General features: G+C 45.8%; 1 long non-coding RNA gene across 1 annotated transcript; it reads left to right on the top strand.

Moving 5' to 3' along the window:
- Positions 1-5,121: 5,121 nt before the first annotated feature.
- On the top strand, positions 5,122-21,329 carry LOC138258621 (uncharacterized). Its single transcript, XR_011198460.1, has 3 exons — positions 5,122-5,175; positions 6,053-6,104; positions 21,265-21,329. It is a non-coding gene; the product is annotated as an uncharacterized lncRNA (long non-coding RNA).
- Positions 21,330-21,942: the final 613 nt, after the last annotated feature.

Here is a 21,942-nt window from a genome sequence, read left to right as displayed (position 1 = left end):
TCTGAGGGAGAGTACCACTCTTCGCTCCACACATTGGGCGCTTCGCCTGGGCTGGCGGTCTCTTCCTGCACGTCCATTTTAAACGGGTCTTCTCCACTTTGCGTCTTGCTGCCTAGCTCCTCTCTCTTCACGCTGTTCTCCCTGTTTCCCTTCTGGGTTGCTGTGGAGTCCTTTTCTCCTCCGCTCTCTCGTGGTTGGTCCATATTCTCCATAATCCTATACTGTCGTCCAAAAATATGGTAGTCCTTTGTTAGTGCTTGTCATTGTTTTGTGTGTCCTGTTTTACTCTTTTCTCTCTCTTTATTGTAGGAGTGTCGATGGGATCGGGAGTCTGAGGAGTGGACTTGTGAATCCAAATGAGATAATTGGGGGGTGGGGGGATCTACTTTCTTACATCCCTCTTCCCCTACTTCCTTACTTGTAAGAAATCTTTCCTGTGGATATCTAGACAGGAAATCGGCATTAACTTTCTCAGTTCTTTTCCTATGTAAGTTCTGGAAATGGTATAGCTGTGAGGCTAAAAACAAGCAAAGCACTCGTTCGTTATTGCCTTTGTTGTCGGCCATCCACTCCAGAGGAGCATGATCTGTGAATAGTGTGAACCCACGACCTTCCAAGTGATACCTTAGGGTTTCAATGGCCCATTTTATTGCTAATGCCTTTTTAACTACCGCTGCATGTTTTTCCCTGTGAAATAGTTTCCTACTTATACACAGTATTGGACATTCCATTCCTTTTTCATCCACCTGTGACAGAACCCCCCCCCCCCCAAGACCGATCTTTGAGGCGTCTGTTTGTAGAGTGAAGGGCCTACAGTAATTAGAGCTGACTAACACGGGTTCTGAGAGAAGGATCTGTTTTAGCGGAAAGATAGACTTTTAGGACTTTGGAAGAGGGTCGCTGTAGTTCTAGTTCTGTGTTCGTGGCTTTCTTCAAGAGATCGTTCAAAGGGGCTGTGAGTTGAGAAAAGCATTAAACAAACTGTCTGTAGTAGCCAAGAAGTCCTAAAAAGGCCTGAAGATCATTCTAGTTTTGTGGCAAGGGTATTTCAAGATGACAGCTATCTTCTCCGCTTGTGAGCATATATAACCTTCCCTCAGGAGGAAACCTAAGTATTTTACCTGTGTGGTTTTTCGCCGGGTTGATCTACAACCCTTTTTCCGCCAAGGCTTTGTATGATAGCATGTAAGCGTTTTATATGTTTTTCCTATAAATAGCTTTATATATAAATTATCTTCCATGTAGGTTGCAGAATATTGTTTGTGAGGTTTCAGGATCATGTTCACCACCCCTCTTTGGCTGCCACCGAAAAGGGGTGGTGGGGCGGGACAGAGCTCAAAGGGTCGGGGGGGAAGGTGTGAAAAAATAAATACAGTTAAAAAACAAAAACACTTACCTTAGAGAGGAGATGCTTCCGTCTCCCCTCCATACTCTTCCCAGCTGCACAGGCTCCCAGCCGATCACGACACGTCATTCGTGATTGGTCTCAGTGGCTTGCTTTGCCGCTCAGACTGGCAATGGGAGCCTGTGCATGTTCTGTACCCGGCTGTGTCATAAGGCCGGGTAGAGAACATGCAAAGTGCGCATGTCTTTTTGGCCGGCCAAGACATGCACACTTTGTGTGCACGTGGCCCTCCTCAAGCCCCCTCACTCCAGTCCAGCCCTACAAGAACAAATAACGTAATGTACATTATTATCATTTTATTTTTCCTTTTTGGATAAACCAGTGGGGCAACGCTCTTCCGCCTTAGTGGAGGAGCCGCCCCTTTGTTCATTAAATGCTGAAAAGTTGCGGGAGCTCCATGCAGGCCAAAGGGCAAGACTGTCAAATGGTACAAGACACTTGGAGTGGTGAAGGCAGTTTTTCCCTATCTTGTTTTCAAAGAGGAACTTGTGAGTATCCTTTTGAGAAATCTAGGGTACTAATACATTTATCTTATCCCAATTTCGCTACCATCTCGTCCACTCTAGAGAGCGGATACGAGTCGAATTGGGATATTTTCTTAAGTTCTCTGAAGTCAATGGAAAATCATACTGATCCATTTGGTTTCAGTACTGACACTATTGGGGAGCTCAATTCTCTGATGGATGGTTCAATGATACCCATTTGTAACATCTTTCAAACTTCTTGTTCGATAGTGTCTCTTTGAGCTTCTAGTATACGATAGGGTCTTAACCGTACTATGTTCCCTGGAGGGGTGTTGATGGAATGTTCTAACAGGGTGGTTCTACTCAGCAACAGGGAAAAAAACCTTGAAGAGACTGGAGTCACTGCATTAATTCTTGTTTCAATGTCTCAGGAAGGTCGGGGTCTACGATTGGTAGGTGTAAAGGGGTATCCTCATTAGTCAACGCTACCATAACAGGTATGGGTCCTTCCCATTTTTTTAAAGAGGTTTATATGGTGAATCTGATTTGTCTTTTTATTTATATCAGTTTCGATACAGTGAGTAACCAGAGTTACTTTTTCTGTGACTATGTGGGGGCCCTACCATTGTCCTAGTAATTTATGATCAGATGAGGCCACCATTAATAGGACAGAGACCCCCACATTGAAGGGTCTTTCTTTCATTTATTTGTCATACTGGACTTTGTGGGACGTTTGGGCTCATTCCAAATAGTTTTTAACAGTACTCCTTATTTGACACAAATGGAGTTTCGAATTAGCAACATATTCAAGTAAAGGTTCAGCCCCATCTTTCTCTTTCTACCACTCTTCCCGGGGCATGTCCAATAGTGAGCATGCTTGCGGACCATAGAGTAGCTCAAATGGAGAAACCCCCATACTTTTCTGAACCTTGCATCTGATGGTAAATAAGGCTAAGGGTAACATATCTTCTCATCTCCTCGTTTCGAGATTTAACAATGTTGTTAAGGTATTTTTCAATGTTGTGTTATAACACCTAATAAGTCCATCCATTTGTGGGTGGTAAGCTGCAGTACAGATTAGTTTGAACCCTAGTTGTTGTCATACCTGCTGCATGTATTTGGATTTAGAGGGATCCCCTAGTATGCTAGGATCTATTTAGGGAACCATACCCTTGAAAATACATTATTCATAGCCTTGGCTATATGGGTGGTGTTGGGTTGTCGTAATGCCATGGCCTCTGGGAACTGAGTGGCAACACATATCGACAACTACTGCGGGAATGGGCCCTATAATGTCCATGCAACTCTTGAAAAGGGTTCTTCTATAACCCAGTAAGGGCATAAGGGGAACTTTACTAGGATGAAAACGACTGTTCTTTTGACATATGGGGCATTCCCTACAGTATTATTTTACTTGTTGATAAATCCCTGGCCAGTAAATCCTCTCTAGAATGTCTTTTTCAGTCTTCTAATTGCTAAAGTGACCCCCCAGAAGTAGACTGTATGCTAAAAATAAGACTTTTCCCTTAAAGGGTGTGGGTAACAACAGCTTTTGGGACTGGGTTTTCCCTCCCTTTCTATATAACAGTCCTCCTTGGGGAAACAAAAAGAAGACCTACGTGATTGGGATCTTCCTGTTGGGCAGTAGTATTCCAAGCTTCCCTCAATGTGGGAACCTCTCGTTGGGCTGCATGGAAATTACGGTCTGTTTCCCAGATGTTCTCATCCGTGTATACTGGTAGCCCTGTCCGAGGTGCTTTCTTTCTCTTAATTCTCTCTTTTGCTTTTACTCGGATTAGACCGGGGGCAGTCAGGGTCTTCAGCCTGGGAAAAAGGATCTGTTTCCCACCAGACATCTCCCTCTTTCCATGTTTCCTGATCCAGGGTTTCTAAGCGGGGATAGTCATTCCCCACTATTAATGGCTCTGGCAATTTTGGTATAAGACCAACTTTGAGGGGTACTGCAGTATCATTGTGATGTTGGATTTGATCCTCCATCACAGGATATCTCTTGCTATCTCCATGTACACATTAGATGTTTATAGATCTAGGGGTATGGGTTATTCCCCCTGGTAGGATCTGTGGCGGTTTCTTTGTGGAGGGAGTGTAATACAAAAAGAACAAACCATTCCTATTTCCCTAGGTTCTTCTTTCTGTGGACAGAACCGGGCGGTGTGTCCATAGCCGCCACAATGGAAACATTATGGACCTGAAGGGGAAGGGCTGGGTACTGGCACAGGCATCATTGTCACAGTCTCTGGTTTCTTGAACATAGGGTTTTTGTGTGATTTTACAGTCCCCCCCACATGGTAATACAAAGCATGGGTTGGTTTCTATGATTTGGCATAGTCTGACACATATAGGTTTCTTCATCTGACCCCAACCGTTCCAGGACACTCTTCTTAATGTCGGCATGGGAAGTGGTACCCAATGGATTAGCAGCCTGATAAGCTGCGTGAAGATTGCCTGATAACAAGGGCTCTAAATACTGTTCCCACCTGTCCACTGGCCATGCCACGACGTGAGCCATACGTTCAAAGTTTATGAAAAATAAATCTGGGTCCTCTCCATCAACATACTTCTGTAATACCACAGAAAGCAAGACAGTATGGTCTCTTTGTTGTCCCAAAACATCAGCAAGTTTACCAATAGTGGCATCCTGGGACTGGGTTTGGCTGGTCAAGTCCTTGTGGAGGGTTTCTCTGTCCTCTTCTGCTACAATTAGGAATTTCTCCATGGTATTTCATGACCCTCCGCCATTATGTGGACCATAGCCTCCATATCGCCAGATCCCACTTCTGACACCACCTGTGGGAGGGCTGGGCGGATATATAAATGCAGAGGCCAGAAAAGCTTCAGAATGGTGATATTTGTTAGTATTATTACTGTCAGGAGACAAGTATGGTAGGGCAGTTGACAGCAAGTTAACAATGGTAGAATCCTGGGACTGGGTTTGGCCGTTCAAGTCCTTATTGAGGGTCTCTCTGTCCTCTGCTGCTACAGTTAGGAATTTCTCCTTGGCCTTCTCTAATTTTTCTTGACTCTCCGCCATCCTGTGGACCACAGCCTCCATATCACCAGATCCCACTTCTGACACCACAGGTGGGAGGGCTGGGCAGATAGATAAACGCGGAGGCCAGAAAAGCTTCAGAATGGTGATGTTTATTAGTATTTTTATTGTCAGGAGACATGTATGGGAGGACAGTTGATGTTGGTTCCACTGATCATAATCGTTCTTCTTTTGGTTTCACAGGGTCTTCTGTCAGGATGGCACCACCCCGGATTCTCAAGGAAAGAGAAATAGCGGTAAGTATGAGAACTGGACAGAGAATTACGCCAATCCATCACCACACCCGTTGTGTGTTCTCTAGGGTAGGGTAGGGGCCCCTTCGTGAGGCAAAGCAAAAGCCAACATGCAAATAATAAATATCAAGAGAGGGAAAGAAAAGAAACAAAACTAATGTTTCAGGCTAATGGTCTCTATTCACCGGGCCACTCTCTGTTCCCACTTTTCCTTTTTTAGAGTGGTTTACAGGGTTTGAGATATGTGACCGATTAACCTCACCAGGTGTTTTCTTTAGGGTCTACTCCCTCTGCAGGGTCAGAAATACCATGTGTCCGTATTCCCCACAAGCCGGTCTATAACCCTTAAGTTCATCCTGGTGGCTTTTTTTATTGGGGAAATAGTACTTTCCACACACAAAACACACAAAGAATAGAAAATAATAATGGTGAAGTATCAACCCAAAGTCTTCAATGACAGCAACCCGCACTGTGATCACCCCACCTCCCCAATCATACACAGACCCTTCCCTCCAAGACTCACCCTCTATGTCGCATCTCTCCTGAGTTGCAGCAGCTCCTCAGCGTTCACCAGGGGAGTGTACCACGGTTCGCACCACATGTCAGACACTTTGTCTGAGCTGGTGGTCTCTTCCTTCATGTCCATTTCAAACGGGTCTTCTCCACATTATGTCTTGCTGCCTAGCTCCTTCCTCTTTCACGCTGTCCACTTCATCTCCCTTTCTGGTTGCCGTGATGTCCTTTTCTCTTTTTTCTCTCTCTTGCGATTGGTCTAGATTTGACATAACTCTATCCTTTTGTCCGAGAATATGGTAGTCGTTTGTTAGTTTTTGTCATTTTTTTGCGTTCTGTTTTAATCTTTTCTTTCTCATTATTGTAGGACTGTTGATGGGATCGGGAGCCTGCAGAGTGGACTTGTGAATCGATATGAGGTAAGCAGGGGGCGGTTTAGGTCTACTTTCTTACAGTGGACCATGTAGTCACCCTCTCTCAACAGAACTCTTTGCAAATCAATCTCTTCCATTTTAAAATGATGATAAAGGATCCAGGAGTTGAACTTACTGAGATTGATGAGAAGGCAAAAGCCACCGCCCTTCTTGTCTATAAGGAAGATGTTGTTGAGCAACTCTGAAGGATATTGTTGAGAAGGTGCTATGGCTCACTTTTGTAGGAGAGTTGCTAATTATTGATCAATGAAGGAAGTTTTGTGAGCAGAAAACTGGAGTTGATGAGGTCCAACGGTTAGAACTGGGGTTTCATGAAACTCCAATTGAAAACCTTGGACAGGCTGAAGAACTCATGCATCGTTGGTGACAAAAATCCAATTTGTGGAGGAAACATGGGAAGAAGGGGCAAGACTTACCTTGATTGGAAGCTGCTCCACAATTGTTCCCCCATTGGAAGCGTTCTCTGAATCCTCTTGTTGGGGTCGAGTATAAAAGAGGTTGTTTGTTGACAATCACAACAAACCAATGAGGGTCGTGGCCTGACAAGATGGCCGTTTAGATGTGACTTCCAGCTGCTTCCGCTGAAAAATACTGTGGTTATACTGTGTGATACACCTAGTGGAGGTCTCTACGGCAGTACCACTGCCGCCTGGAAGACATGTGGGGCCCACGACGGGCAAACTGAGGCATCCTTTTGATAGGGAAGCTGGAGAGGCCGTGAGGATAGGCTTGTATGTGCTGTGCCTGAGGGTCCAAGACTGGTGAGGGGCAAGGCCAGGTGCAGTCCGAGGCACGCCTTTGGTGGCAGACCAGGGGCCCATGAGGAGAGTGGACCCTAAAGCAGAGAAGCCCCCTGCATCCTTGGGGGGTGACTACCCCTGGCAGGTGCAGTGGCTGGGCCGGATGGGTTGCCCCTAAAAGTGCAGAGGCCAGCGCCAAGATGGCAGCGCTACTATAGGCACAGGGCCTCTCCTTCGCGGCAGGCATGTCAAAGGAGGTAAGGGGACAAGGGTCTTCTTTGGAGACATCAGGGCCACTAGAAGTGGGACCCCCGGGCGAGGAGGGTCACTGGATGGAGGGGCCTGGACTTACAGGCGTGGTGCCTGGAGGCCTCCTCAGAAAGACAGAGTGTGTGACGGCAGTTCCTGGACATAGAGGAGATGGCAGGTGACCCCAGCTGGTGCAGTATTGCAGGTGAGCAGTCTGTGAGAGCAGCATAGACACCTACACCCAGAAAGGAGCAGCGCTCAGACAGCACGCCACACTGGACCCCTGATGGGAGAGAACCGGGGAGTGTGGAGGGGCACCCGCTGTTGACCGGAAAGAAGAGACAGTGGGGACCACTGAGGCACAAGTGGGTACCAAGACACCAAGGTGAGTTGAGATAGGTCCTAGAGCCATGGATACACCCCTGCAGTGCTGCGAGTCAGTGCACTGCCAGGCCTGGGCACTGGGACTAGAGGGAGTGAGAGACAGATGCATGGCCAAGACCCAGAACTGCGTCTGAGACCATTAAAGGGGGGGCCGGTGCGGATGCAAAGGACTAATGGGCTGCTGTGACGGCTGCCATGGCCATGAGTCTGAAGCTAGGGGTCTGATGGCATCGGACATCCCAGACTTTAACTGTACTGCCATAATGGGAGAGTAGAAAGGGCAGAGTAACACAGTCGAACAACATTGACCAGTACATGGTCACACGACCTGAGGTACCAACACTGGAACATTGACATGAGCAACATTCTGAGGCCCAGGGTCTGACTCCCACTGCAGAGGAGCTTCTGGCATCTATTCAGGGGTCCCGAGTTGCCCTGGCGGGAAAGATGGACTTGATTGCTTTTGAAATTAATCATTTACGTATGGATCTACGAAAAGTAGCTGACCAAACTACAGCTGTAGAAGATTATGTTAATGTTTTAAAACAGGAGGTTAAGTCGCTGAGGGCTAGGGTGGCTGGACTTAAGTGCAGTGCTACTTACATGCAGGATGTCTTGAGGACAATGGGTGGTGACCTAGGCTGAAAAACATACACCTGGTGTGCTTACCTGAGCTTTTCCTAGAAGATTGGATTGTGAACACACTCAAACTCCAGTGACTCACTGCGGTTTTAGGGTTGAGCGCGCAAAAACGCTCTGTTCCTGTTGTAATCTCTCTGTGGGATTTTAACCACACCCATGTCACGCCCATTAGTTTGGTTGGTTTGTGGGCTTGCCTTTTAAATTTTGCTTGATTTCATTAGTGAAAGGCATGCATACGCCCTGCCTTTTCCGTTGCTTAGCCCACCTCAAGTGCACCAACCAACTACTGAAAACATATGAGGCTCCGTGTTTTCCATATGATTTCTGGACTACTTTTCCCTCTTTACTTCATAGGCAGCGCAATCTCGCTGGGCAGTAGTCGAGCACTTTTCATGACATCGACACTGTTACATGCATATTTGCACTTTTGCCCGTTCCAAGGATAATTGCACTTTTGCCGGATACATAGATAATTGCACTTTTGCCAATACTTTTCACGGCGAGCTAACTTCTGTTTCCTCGGGTGTGTTGGTTACGCACACATGGAGGCTGTCAGCTCGTTGTTGTTTGAGGGAAGAGGTCTTGGAGGCGGAAAGAGAATGTTAATCCCATTAAATTGGATTCTGGATACTCCAGACCGCTGCTTTTATTTTTCATTGTAGAGCGCTATAAAACCTTGTTTAGGTGGAGTTTGCGCTGCCAGGCAATATATTTATAAATAAATAAATCCTCTCAGGGGAATTATGCTTGGATTTTAAAACAGTAGGACACAGTCGCTGGATGAGAACAAGCCCAACAGGTTATTTCTTCAGACAAATGTTGATGTTATTTAAAGGTTTAGTGACAGCTCCATGATAAATTTCACAGAAACACATTTATTGTTCTTGTGTGAATATCATCTGGGTGGTTTGCCAGCAAACAGATGCAGAAACGGCTCTCAAGCAGCATCTTGAGAAAGTTATTTGCTTTTGAGACTCTCGACTTAAAGCACATGGCTCTTCGTTTAGGCCCTGTGTCCAAAAGCGAGTTGCAGGTGATGAATCACCGTGACAGGAAGTGCTCTGCTTTTCTCTAGATTTGTTTGCGCCTGTGTGTGCTTTAGAGTTCATAACAAGAGTCGCTCTAACAGTCCGAGCAGCGTGTGCTGGGGTTTCCGGGAGGTACATATTGCGTCAAAGTTCTGCGTTGATGAAGTTCTGTCCCAGAGATGATGTTGTCGCTATGGACAGCTCCATCTGAACACAAAACAGTGCTCTGATTTCACTCATTGTTGCGGTTTTTGTTGGTTGCAGAATATTTTACTCAGTTTTTTCGGTGAATTACTTGAAAGGATACTACATATCGTAAACCATGTAAAAACATGTAGTGAGTAATATTTTTCAAGTATTTTCTAAGTAAACATGCATATTTTAGGCAGCTGAGTCTCTTCATCGACATTTGCGCAGCACTTGGAACCACTGTGTTTTGTCACACGCATTTGGTTTGTATCGTGCAGTTTTTCCCTTTTCCATTCCTTCTTAACGTATTATGTATTTTGAGAAACATGTGGCCATGTGCAGGTCACAAGTTCCTATCCCAGCCTGTCCACCTCCAGCTTCCATCCTTGCTCGGTTGGTAAATTGAATACCATTAAATCTGGCACGAGTGATTTGTTTCAGCATCTAGAAACAGCAGGTCACTCAGTGCTCTATGCTATATAAAATAAGTGTTATCAATGTTGTTTGCTGACTGTTCTCGCAATGACGAATGGGGTGTAAATAGGAAGGGAAATTCAGATTTGAGTGTTATCGGTGAATTTTGGTTTTGGGTAAAGTGTAAAAGTTGGTATCTCGCTGTCTCAGTTTTGGTAAATTGTAAAAATTAAAAAATACATTTCCATGTTTTTCAGTTTTTCTGGTGTCAATAGTATGGGTTCATCAGGCTTCTTCAAGAACAAGCTCTTCGTGGAAATAAAGTGTAGGTTCCCCAAACGAGCATGCTCCAGAAGCTATTTAAAATACAAGTCTAACGTTTGTTTTAAGATCTAGAATTTGTGTGATAGTTTGCAGATCATGAGGAAATGCTCGGACACTCTCATACAGAAGTCTGCTGGGGTAAAACATTATTTTTAATGTTTTAAGCAGTCATGTAGTATTGCTGTAGTTATAGGTCCAATCGAAGTGCAAAGATATTTGTCATTCCCTGATTGACCATCACCATATTATTAGTATATAACATGCTAAAGTAATTTGCAATCTGTCACATAAGGAATAGATTTAAAATTTGTCTTCATTGCAATAGGCCTGCTAGCCCTAAAAATGTGTAATGCACAATCCCCTCTAGAGGCTAAATATACGGTTACACTTTCTGCCATTTTCTTTTCATGTGGTGATGCCCTCTAGAGCAGTGGTTCCCAACCTTTTGACTTCTGTGGACCCCCATTTTATCAATACTGGAGCCCGGGGACCCCCACTCAATCATTATTGGAACCCAGGGACCCCCACTTAGTCATTACTGATAGCTGGGACCTAATATTATTAAAATTTTTAAGCATTTGCGGACCCCCTGAGGAGGCTTCGCGGACCCCCAGGGGTCCCCGGCCCACAGGTTGGGAACCACTGCTCTAGAGGCTAACTATATGGTGACATAGCCTTGTTTCTTACAAACGCTATTTTCATTGTGGTGTCCTAAAGGGGCTGTTCTGAACATACTGGGCTAATGCCAAAAGTTTATTTCTGATAAAGGTTTTTATTGCGTTTATATGATAATTGTATGTGTTTTATTAATCTCTCCTTATTACAATGATCATGATTCAAGCCAACTGAACATCCTTATTACTCCATGGCTGTTTGAACACTCTTGAAATGTTTGGGTGGCCCTTCTAGTTTATTTCTCTTGTTTCTCCTCAATTGCTGTCTTATGTCTTTTCTGGGGGGGAATTCTGTTAGGCAGACAGCAACTCTGATGGTGGGATGGTGGAAGTGGTATTCTATTGGAATTACCAAGGCAAATTTAAATTAGGATGCTAAATGGCAACATTTTTATTTGTTGCTGCAGATAGTAGAAGGTAAATGTAAGTGCTTTAGTTATATGCAGGGCCACTGGAATTATGAGTCAGGGTTGACCAATTTATGTGGCAGGAAAAGTGCAGTTATACATTTACAACACCAATAGCTGTAACTCAAGCAAATGCGAGACCCATTGCATTGCAAATGCTTGTTTGAGGTTGAAAGGACGTACAGGGCACTGGCAGCAACTCCCAGGGCACCACCCAGAGCGATAATAGCCTGGCTCATTAATTACAATGACCGGGACATTATAGTACAGCGTGTATGTCCACATAGCTGCCCTAGATATGAGGTCACATAAACATTCCTAAATGCCTACTACACCCACAGGGTTCAGACTCTACACGAGAACTGGCTGCCTGTTAGGATAAAACAGAGAGATCGAACTATATAGTCCAGCTGAATGTTCCCTGCTAGGCTCAGATTTCAGTATGATGGTGGTGCCAAAAGAAGTCCTGTATATTCTACCTAGGGGAGGAGGGGGGTCAGCGGGGTTGTTTAGGGGAATGTCGCAGCCTGTTGATGTATTTTGGGGGTGCACCTCATGCCAGATGGCACTATAGTATTATATGATAGAAAGCACGGCCAAATGGGAGGGCCCTGATGATTCCTGCCCATAGTTATGCAGAACACAGGAAGTAGATACAAGTACTACACGTGGAACATAAGGGGGCTAAATAGACCAGAAAAACATTACAGAATGCATGCCTACTTAAAAATATATGGGGTTTCAATTGCGATTCTACAGAACACTCACATGTGGGGAGATTGCATTTGGAGTCTACGAAAAAAATAGAGAAGACAGATGTATGTCACATCTTATTCTGGATTCTGGAGCCTCCTATGGAAAGCCCCCAGGATCCCGCTCCAGAAGGCGCAGGTGTGTGTGGACCCAGAGCGGAGGTATGTCATACTGCATGGGACCCTGGACACTCACGAAATCTGCCTCATTAACACTTATGCACCTAGCGCGAATACTGTGGACTACTTTCAGGAGGTGGTAATGGCAGCATGGGGATACTTGCCCACTGAGACTGTAATAGATGGCGACTTTAACTGTGTTCTAAATGGAGATATAGACAGATATCCCACATGGCACTAAACTAAATATGACTGAAGCTGTTAAGCAGGTGATGGCAGGTATGGGTTTAGTAGATATATGGCATGCCCAACACCCACAGACATGTACATGTTCCTTTTATACACCAGCAGCTGACACGTACAGAAGAGATGATTATTTCCTGATACAAATGAATGTAGCGCTGAGAGTGACTGATAGGGCATACTTGCCTAGGTGTCTTTCCGACTGTTCGCCCCTGCTACTGACTTAATCCTTGGCTAGACGCAGATCCCGGGTGCCAATGTGGCAGATGAGGGCAGAGGCTCTAACAGACCTGGCCTCCAATGTGATTGCCCAAGCTATAACAGATTACTTTGCTCATAATTGGGAGAGTAGGTTGTGTATAGCGGTGAAATAGGACACAGGAAGGTGGTGATCAGGGGAGTGTGTATGACTACCACCACAAGTATCTGTTGTGTAGTAATTTTAGTTATAGCTCCATATACGTTATTTTAGCAAACTAGGCCTGCTGCTGTGCACATTAACCTAGATATATTTTATTCAGCTTTGTTTAATATTTTAACAATAGCCACATTTGCGGTCTTGTTTTATTTCTCTCTATCTAGCTGTTCTTTGCCTAGGTCTGCACTGCATTCTTAAACCAGAGCTTTCTTTCACTCTGTGCTTTTCTCAAGGCTGACGTAAGATAGGTTGCCAGTAAATGTGGTAACGCTTTGTCTCTAGTGTTCACATAAACATACACATTCTTACGTAGGGACATTTTCTCAGAACATCAGCTGTTTTATAATAAACGCACTTCTCTGTCCCATACATGTTAGAGGGAGATTCCAGCCAGATGGCCACAACTGTATGCTGATTGCAGAGTACTTTGTTACAGCTGCTTATGTAGTCTACAGGCCTCTGGCTCAGTATGAGGGATGATGTCTTCCCAGGGGAACCTGAAGGGCAGAACCTGAGCTTAACATGCTGTGCTCTAAAATAGCCTAGTTAGGAATTATTTTAATGATTCTAGTGACAATATGGTAGAGGTATTTTTATGCTTTACTCTTCCTGTCACTATTTTAATCCTGTCATGCTTCATCGTCCTAGTTATTGCAGGATATGCTTTATTATCTAAGATGCAGTTGCTTCATTAAAATTTTATTGAAATAAATACTGCCTCTGATTGTCCTTGCATATGTGAGACTAATGTAACTGAAAGAAACGGATGTGATCTGAGTGACCATGATTTCCCTGAGGAATCAATTGTGTCATGCGCTCAGCTGCCCAATTGTCCCTGCTCTTGGGTAGAGATGGGGCACTGCTAGCTAGCCGGAGCAAAACCCGAATTAGACCGACAGGTGTCACCTGTATTGGGTTCAGACTCAGTCCCCCACAGTGCTAGTGATTCTGCCGCCCAAATCCAGTAGTCTCATTAGAATAATGAGGGCCTACGCGACATATCCATCAGACTCTAGAGAGAGATTTGACAAAACAGGAAGACAAATTGGTTGCATTGGAGTTAGCCCTCCTGCACGATCTGGGAGTGGGGTAAAGCACTGAGTCAGGTCTACTCCTTATGGGATAGCCTGGAGAAGCATGTGTGACTCTCCTATAGGCGCAGGATTATAAAGCAGGAGAGTTACATGTATCCCATATGGGCTATCCGGGGATCTGTTAGGTCGAGAGATATATGCTCAGCAAGCCATAAATGAGGTGAGGCCACAGGACCCTAGGCCATTGCCTACCAGTGGTAAAATGAGCACAAGTACAGGGCATCTTCCCCCTTTCTTGAGACACTGATGGATTAAGGAACTGGACAAAAGATCCTGTTGGAAGGACTCTCCAGGGACCGCCTTGGGACTTCTATGCTGTTGTGCTGACCTGTGACCTGCTAGGTCACTAAAAAGGACTGCCACTCTTTGCACATCAGGACCTCTGTGCTGGTCTGCTTGCCTGGGCCCTACTGCTTCATCCCCCCCACCCACTGTTCTCCAGGGGCTTGCTGACTGGCCCCTGCCCCCTCAGAGCCCTGCTGGACCGTTAGGCCCTGGGTGTGACCACTGCAACTTTTCTCTTCTGCCTGGTAGGCACTTTAGGGACTCAGTCCATTTCCACCTATATCGCCTGCAGGGGAATATTACTTTCTTCCTTATTTTGTCACACAGTGCAGGGAAAACACCATCTCTTTCGCTGGTGCAGCGCATGAAGAGAGTTGCACCCGAACAGAGCGTTCCTCTTCCTAGCTTGGCAGCCCTGGGAGTGGGTGCTGTAGAGCGCTACATCTGTCCAGGAGGAGTGTGGACTGAGCGCTCCTCTTTCTTGCCTGTTGGCCTCTGAAGGAGGGATGGCGTGGTAGGCCCCCACTCATGGAGTGCCGCACCACCATAACCAGAGAGAGCAACACCCATGTGGAAAGGGTGGCACGGATCTTCTAGAGGGCCCTAGGTATCAGGGGAGAGAGTGGCTGCAGGGCTTGGGATCCGGATGGTGGGGAGGGCCAAGGGAGGCCTCCTCTTGTGAGCCTGTAATGGTCCCGGTGACTTTCTTTTGTTTTCACATGCGAGGGGACCTATTGAGGTCTCCACACCAACAAAGGAGGTGAGGCCGTCTCCCCACCCCTTTCAGTGGAGTTCCCCTCATCACGGGGGCTCAGCTTTCAGTTTACCGTGCAGGACAGGATAGAGACTTCAATGGAGGTTGCGTCCTGTAGCGGAGGAATTAAGGTATTATGCGCAGTAGGCACAAAGGAGCTCCTATAGTTGAACTCAGGCGTGTCTGTTTAGCGTAAATCCTCTGAAGCAAGTGCAGATGTGCGGCAGCCTTCGTGTTGAAGGTGGTTGTTGGGTCAATGTTTTCATGAAATGTACTCCATATATTATGCATTACTGATGACGTCTTGGCACTCACTCATGACAATGTGTCTACTATGATAGGTGCCTGATGGGAATATTTCCTTTTTTGCACGTTCCTGCTGATATTTTGCTGTTCAGGATCATGCGTTTATTCTGAAATGTGCATTTTTGGTGACCATGGTAACCTGACTACGGCTTGTGTTGTAGAATACCAGTAACCTATATGTTTACCTGACTACTGCTTATTTTCGCAGAGTACCAGTAACCTGTGTAATGGTTTGACAGCTGTTTGTGTAGCAGGGAATTACCGATAGATTAGCAACACAAAAGAGGATTAGGGTCTAGACTGATTTGCATATGGCTGGATCCAAACTAGGGTGGCATGGTGAGCAAAAGAACAATGGATTAAACCTAGAGTTTCAACACTCCGTCCATCATCCTTTTGTGTTGCTAAAGTTGCCATAAGTAGAAAGGGTATGCCCAGACGTGTGTCCCTTGCTCACTGCCACTGGAATCAAGGGAGCCTGGCTGATGAAGGGTGATACCCAGAAACTGGCCCCAGGATGCTTGCTTCCGGTCCAGGGAGGACCTAGCCTTGTAGTTCGGGCTGGACTGTTCCCATGGGAATAGAGTCAAGACTGATTTGCATATGGCTGGATCCAAACTGGGGTGGCATGGTGAGCAAAAGAGCGATGGATTAAACTCAGATCTGTGACTGGTGGTGAGTGTTTGAAAAGTTTCAACACTACGTCCATCATCCTTTTGTGTTTCTATTACTGATACATGTCATGTTTTGTCTAATGGTGTTTAATGCAATATAGTTTATTTTTCTATAACTTGTTATTGTGCTTCTTTTGTGGTTATTTATTGTGTTACGTGTGTTGTGCAAACGCTTTACGCATAACTTCTGATATAAGCCTGACTGGTCATGCCAAGATACCAAGGGGGTGAGCAAGGGCTATTTTGGGTGCGTGACTCCCTCGCCCTCATTAGAGTGGTGGGTTCTGCCCGGCTTAGTTGTATACCCCAGCCAACCAGAAACCTCATTTCTAACAGTATCTACCTAATTGCCACTTATTAATTTCAAATATAAAAGCCAAAAAAGCTACTTCTCTGATCGTATCTCCCAAGCTTTGACCCTGTCCAAATAATTATTCCATTTTGTGTCAGAACTACTATCTCCTTCAGGACCCTCATTTACAACACTCTAAACATCTATGTGGTAATCTTGCTTAATTCTTATTCAACAAGAATAAACTAATATGTAACCACATCGAGGCAGAAAAATATTCCTACACCAGATAACTTTTCTATAACCACTCACAACATCCCAACTGTGTTTACTTTAAACTCTTTCACTCCAATTAATGGAGCTGATCTTGTTTCTGCTGTTACAGGATTTCACCCAGCAGGCTTATGCCCATCTAAATGCACGAAACTTATTTTCAATTTTCTCAAAACTCAACTGCTGGGCTTGTATAACTGTTCATCATGACAAGATATTTTCACCATTGCATTGAAAAATGCCACTGTGAAATCCATTTGAAAAACCCTCTTAAGTTAATGACAATGTTCGGCCTATTTTTTTTTTTACCATTCATTAGCACATTTTTGGAAAAGTTTTTTTTTTCAAATAACTCTAGCAATTTTTCGAAAAAGACAATCTTTGGATAGCCTCTTAGTCAAATTCTGGACCAGGCACAGTACAGAACTGGTGATCCTAATGGTTTTGGGTGTGCATCAATGTCTGGTAGACAATGGAGATGACGCGGTATTGGTACCTTTAGACCTGTCAACAGCATTTAATGCTATAAATCCTTCTACCTTGAAAAAGCCTAGGTGAATTGGACTGGCCTGCCAAGTCATCAGACAGATTAAACAGATTCCATCATTTTCATCAGACTGTCAGCAGTTACCTCCTTTACATTCCCACCAAAACAATTGAGCTGCGGTGTCCCAGTGGGTGAATCCTGCCCCCACTGCTTTTTAATTTATCTTTCTACAACACCTAGGAATCCGTTTCTATATCTGTGCGGAAGGCACTGATTCTATTTAGGGCCTTCTTTAGGGATTGGCAGTCAAAGTACAGGCAGACAGGGTGGTGGAGGACTTTATGTCCACTATGCTACCTTTATACCACTCACCAAATTTTGAGCTCTCCACTAGCCTGTATCTATCTCTACAGATTGTCAGGAATCCCTGCCATGCTGGTTCCTGTCAATTAAGGAATTCAGAAACAAACTCCTAAACTGAAAGGTTGTTCGTGAAAAATAAAAAAAACGAATGACCCCTCCCCCCCACACACACACAATTAGACGTTTCTTCCATGTTGTTAGGGCAACTAGGATTTACCTGGCAGTGAGGGACTGTAAAAAAAAAAAAAAAGTCACGTGACCACCCACTTTCATAAGGGTGAACAGGTTTACCTCCAAGAGCCCATACTACTTTGGGCAGTTGAGTAAAGGTTTACACAAACAGAATACAGTTTTATACCGTTGAGTACGAACCTGGTGGTCAGTCCACTTCCAAATCAGGCAAGATGTTTATATGGAGGTTACCAAAAATCACTGAGTTCATTTTGGGGCTTTCATCCCATTACACTCTGTCCTAAGTCACTTGCAAGTAAATTTTTGTATCCAATCTACAATATATTCACTTCTGTGTGTTTCTACATTTTGCAACACCCTGCACAGTTGTTTTTGGTTTGTGACTATTTATTATATGCACGTTTTATATGCTTTGTCAGTTATATGCATATGTTTAACTTATTGGAGATAAAGGGCCTGATTTAAAGTTTGGCGGATGGTTTACTCCATCACAAACTTGAGGGATATCCCATCCGCCATATAACAATTTTCATAGGTTATAATGGAAACGTAATACGGCAGACAGGATATCTGTCATGTTTTTGTTGGGAGTAGCCCCACCTGCCAAACTCTAAATCACTACTGGAGTCATAAAAGTGTAGTCATTGTGTTCGCATTAATGCCTTGCCATTATCTATATTAGCATATTTGTAAAGGTATATGAATTAATTCCTGGTGAGACATAGTTTTGTTTACGAACAGTAAAACACAGCCAAATTTGGGTTAATTGGGTCCTTAACACCCAAGAACCCTGGTGCCACTGCATATGCTGCACTATTGATAGCTGTACCCCATGAGAAAGCCCCTTTCGCCGCTCCTGGGTGGGCATCAGAGCCAATGTTCAGCACTGCTAAGCTCATGGACAGGGGCCTCTTTCCCAGAGTGTCCAACCATGGCTGCAAGGCCCACGGGAGGTAGGGCCTCTCCCGGCCCTCACAGCTTTGGAATATGGCAGTAAGACTTATGAAAGAGAGGCAAGTAGCACAGTGATGATGCCATGGGCTCTGGTGCAAAGGTAAAGCGCCCACTGGCTGCACAGAAAAATAAAGCCATAATTTGGGAGCATTGGGCATTTAATACCTCTGAACCCAGTGCCACTGTACCTGCTGCACTACTGATGGCTGTCCTGCTGACATAGACCCATGCACACAGCCATGATACATCGATGGTCCACAATTTCAATTCGGTTTGGGGCATGGGCCCATGTGGGTACCCCTCCCTCTACCTGGGCCTCTCAGTAATGGTATAGCACTTAGAGGATTAGGGAAGGGAGCCCACTTTCCATGGCCCCCGTAGCACTGGACCATGGCTGCGAGACCCAGGGGAGAGGATCCCTCCTCAAGGCCTTTCAATGCTACAAGGTGTACAGTAGCGGCCTCCACTCCCCTAAGCCTGTCAAACATGGTCAAGTCTTTGAAGCCCAGGAGAGGAGACCCAGAATAGGGGAGCCCTCTTCCATGGGCCTTGCAATAATGGGGTAGCGCTGCAAGCCCAAAAGAAGTGTGTTCCCTCCCCGGACCACCTCAGCATGATCCAGATCTGCGTGGTCCATGGAGTGTGGTCCCATACCCTGGGCCTCACAGCTATGATCTAGTGCTGCAAGGCCATGGGATGTGGCCCCACTGCCCTGGGCCTCAGATCTATGATCTGGTGCTGCAAGGCCCAGGGGAGGATAGTCTCCTTGTCTTGGCCTCACAGTCTTGGCCCCCGGCCGTCGCTGAGAGGACCTCGAAGGGTGGTCAATTTTCCTTTATCACTTCACAGGACAATTTGTACCTTTGGAAACAACACGGCACCCGTGGAGACATCAGAAGATGTTTGTTAGGTAGCAGAGGAGCTATGATTCCTATAGCAGATTCTTGAGACTTCATTTCAAGTCCCCCTTCTAAAACAGACCATGTTAAAATATAACTCAGCTGGAGCTTGAGTTTATCAAGAGTGATCACTCGTCATACTATATTTGCGTTCTTATCTGTCTAACACTTCCTGGAGTAAACCATGACTGCTCTCTATTGCACATTTTGAGAGAGAGGTTTTGAAATTGAACTCTGGTATCCAAATAGAATGAAATAGTCTTAAGCTTTGAAGCACTAGTGGTAAATATCAGTACCTACCACACATACTGTCCAGTGATTACCCACTGTGCAAGACCTACTCCAGTGGGCATATTTTAGCCATGGAACTAGGATATTTGACATCTAATCTCAGCTTTATGATGGAAATACACACTATTTTGTAAAGCTGGAAGGAGCCCTAACAGAGTGACAATTCCCCGGGAGGGGCAGCCTCTTCGCCTTGCAATCAGAATCACTGACACTGCAGTTGTGGTCTAGTGGACTAGTTGGAAACGTAAAACTGGGAAACATGGTTTTTAATCCTGCCCTCCTATTTGGCCACAGTATGTGTGTTCCTGAACAATCACTTTTCTGAACTTATTGCTCTGTGCCTCACCTTTTAGCAAGATTGGAAGTATTTAGATTCAATGTAAAAACTGCTAATCAGCATGATTTAAAAAGGGACTGAATATTAGGTGGGAGGAGAGAGGTGCCTAGTCCCATGACGTAATCACCTAAATGCATTACAGTGGTAAATATATAGCCTTTTTTATAAGGTAATAGTGCACTCCAGTCCTAGGTCCACTAATTTAACCAAATGTTTGATCTTGGGCAAATAATACTCACCCTGTGCCTCTTCTACTGATCTGGCACATTGCAACAGGCCTAATGTAAGAAATAGACTCCAAATGCGTCATCCCCAGACAGGTCTTGAGGGGAGAGGGTGTGGCATTAAGGCCAGAGCTGCTGACTTTGAAAATAGGGAACCAGGTTTGAGTCTCTCCATCTGCTCACAATTCTGCGATTCTGGCCAATCATTAATCTCCCAGTGCCTAAAAAAGGAATGTGTCCTTGTGTAATGAAACCAGTCCGCATGTAAAGTGCTCCAATACCTTCATCATGTTTATGCTATATACAATTGCAAAAAATGGGTTTCATTCCCTCACTCAAGGCTGCTTGCATCATAATAGCTGAAGGTTCTCCTGAACCTGCATGATGCAGGACCCCCTGTTTTGCAACGCACCCCTGTATGCCCCCAATCAGCATCTCTTTCGCAGCTGATAAAGGACCGAAAGTGTGAGAGTTGCTTGTCCTTTGAAAGAGTTAAAAGTCTTATGGCACCACAATGTGAGACAATGGGCATAATATGGTACATTTGTGTGGACAGGGGGACAGGATCCCCAATTGCAAGCCAAACCTGTCAAATGCAGATGGGCCTCGCAGCCATGGTCCAGTGATGCAATCCCTTTACCCTATTCTATACATGCCTGCTAGGCCCAGGGGAGAGCTGCCCCTCCCCTGGGCTTTGCAGTGCTGCACAATAGGTGCAACGCCCAGGTCAGGGGAAACACTGGCACAAGCCCCATGTTGGTGGACTGAGCATGGGGCCTTGGGCAGCTGTTAATGCTGTCCATGCCTAGCACTGGCCCTGCTTCACCTCACACAGGGCACACACCTGGGTTAGGCATAGGTGTACAATTTCTCCACACAGATGAGTCTATTCCCTGTGTGTAGGCGATGGGTGTGGTGTAGGGGTGATAGAGGACACAAACACTGAGGTTAACTACCCTTTATAGGGGTTTACGTGCTTTTTATTGTTCTTGGCGGTAGATAAGGGGGAGAATAACTTAGAACAGTCTGTGAGTAACCGGTGGTTCTGGGTTCTGTTTTCCTTTCCTTTTCTCCCTCTCTGGTCTCTATCCGTCTCAGGTGGGTTGCTTATTCCTTTCCCTTCCTTTTCCTTCCAGGTGGCGTGTTCCGGTATCTTGGCGGCAGGTTTCCTCGGAAGAACAAAAACAAGGTGGCAGCCGGTAAGTGGGGAGGGTAAGCACGGTTTTGGTTCTGTGTGGGGGTATGGGAGAGGAGGTGAACTAAGAAAAGGGGGGGGGGGAGTGACGGAAGGGTTACTCTATCCTTTTTAGTGGGGAGGTGAATGGGTTTCTTTCCTAGTGTCAGGCAGCATACGTGGTTGTTAGGGTGCCCAGGGAACTTGCCCCGCTTCAGGCGCTCTCCCCTTAGAGGTAGTCACCCTGTCTCCCTTCCTCCCCTTTCCTCCCCCTTTCAGTCCTCCCCTCTCCTCCTACCCTTCCCCTTCCCTGGGTTCTGCTGTGGCCCTTTACTAAGGCACGTACCTTGTCCAGCCACGACCCTCCTGGGCCGTGGCAGGCTGTTGCGTCCTCCGTCTCCTCTCGGGGTGGCTCTTCCGTCCTTTCTTCCGTCTCTCTTCTCGGGTATTCCGGGTTGACGCTTCTCTCCGTCTCTTCTCGGGCGTCTGGCTCTCCGTTTCTCCTCGTCTCGCGCTTTCCGGCCGTCTCTCCCTCGGGGTCCGTCTTACGTCCTGAGGAGGAGTCCCATCTCGTCCCGCCGTGCCCTTCTTCACTCTCGGCAACCCGGAACTCCGGGGCCGACTTCCGCCTCCTTCCCGA

Source organism: Pleurodeles waltl, chromosome 9 (genome assembly GCF_031143425.1).
Source record: "Pleurodeles waltl isolate 20211129_DDA chromosome 9, aPleWal1.hap1.20221129, whole genome shotgun sequence".
Taxonomy (NCBI): domain Eukaryota; kingdom Metazoa; phylum Chordata; class Amphibia; order Caudata; family Salamandridae; genus Pleurodeles; species Pleurodeles waltl.
The sequence above is the reverse complement of the archived record's forward strand: the minus strand, read 5'-3'. Positions and strand labels throughout refer to the sequence as shown.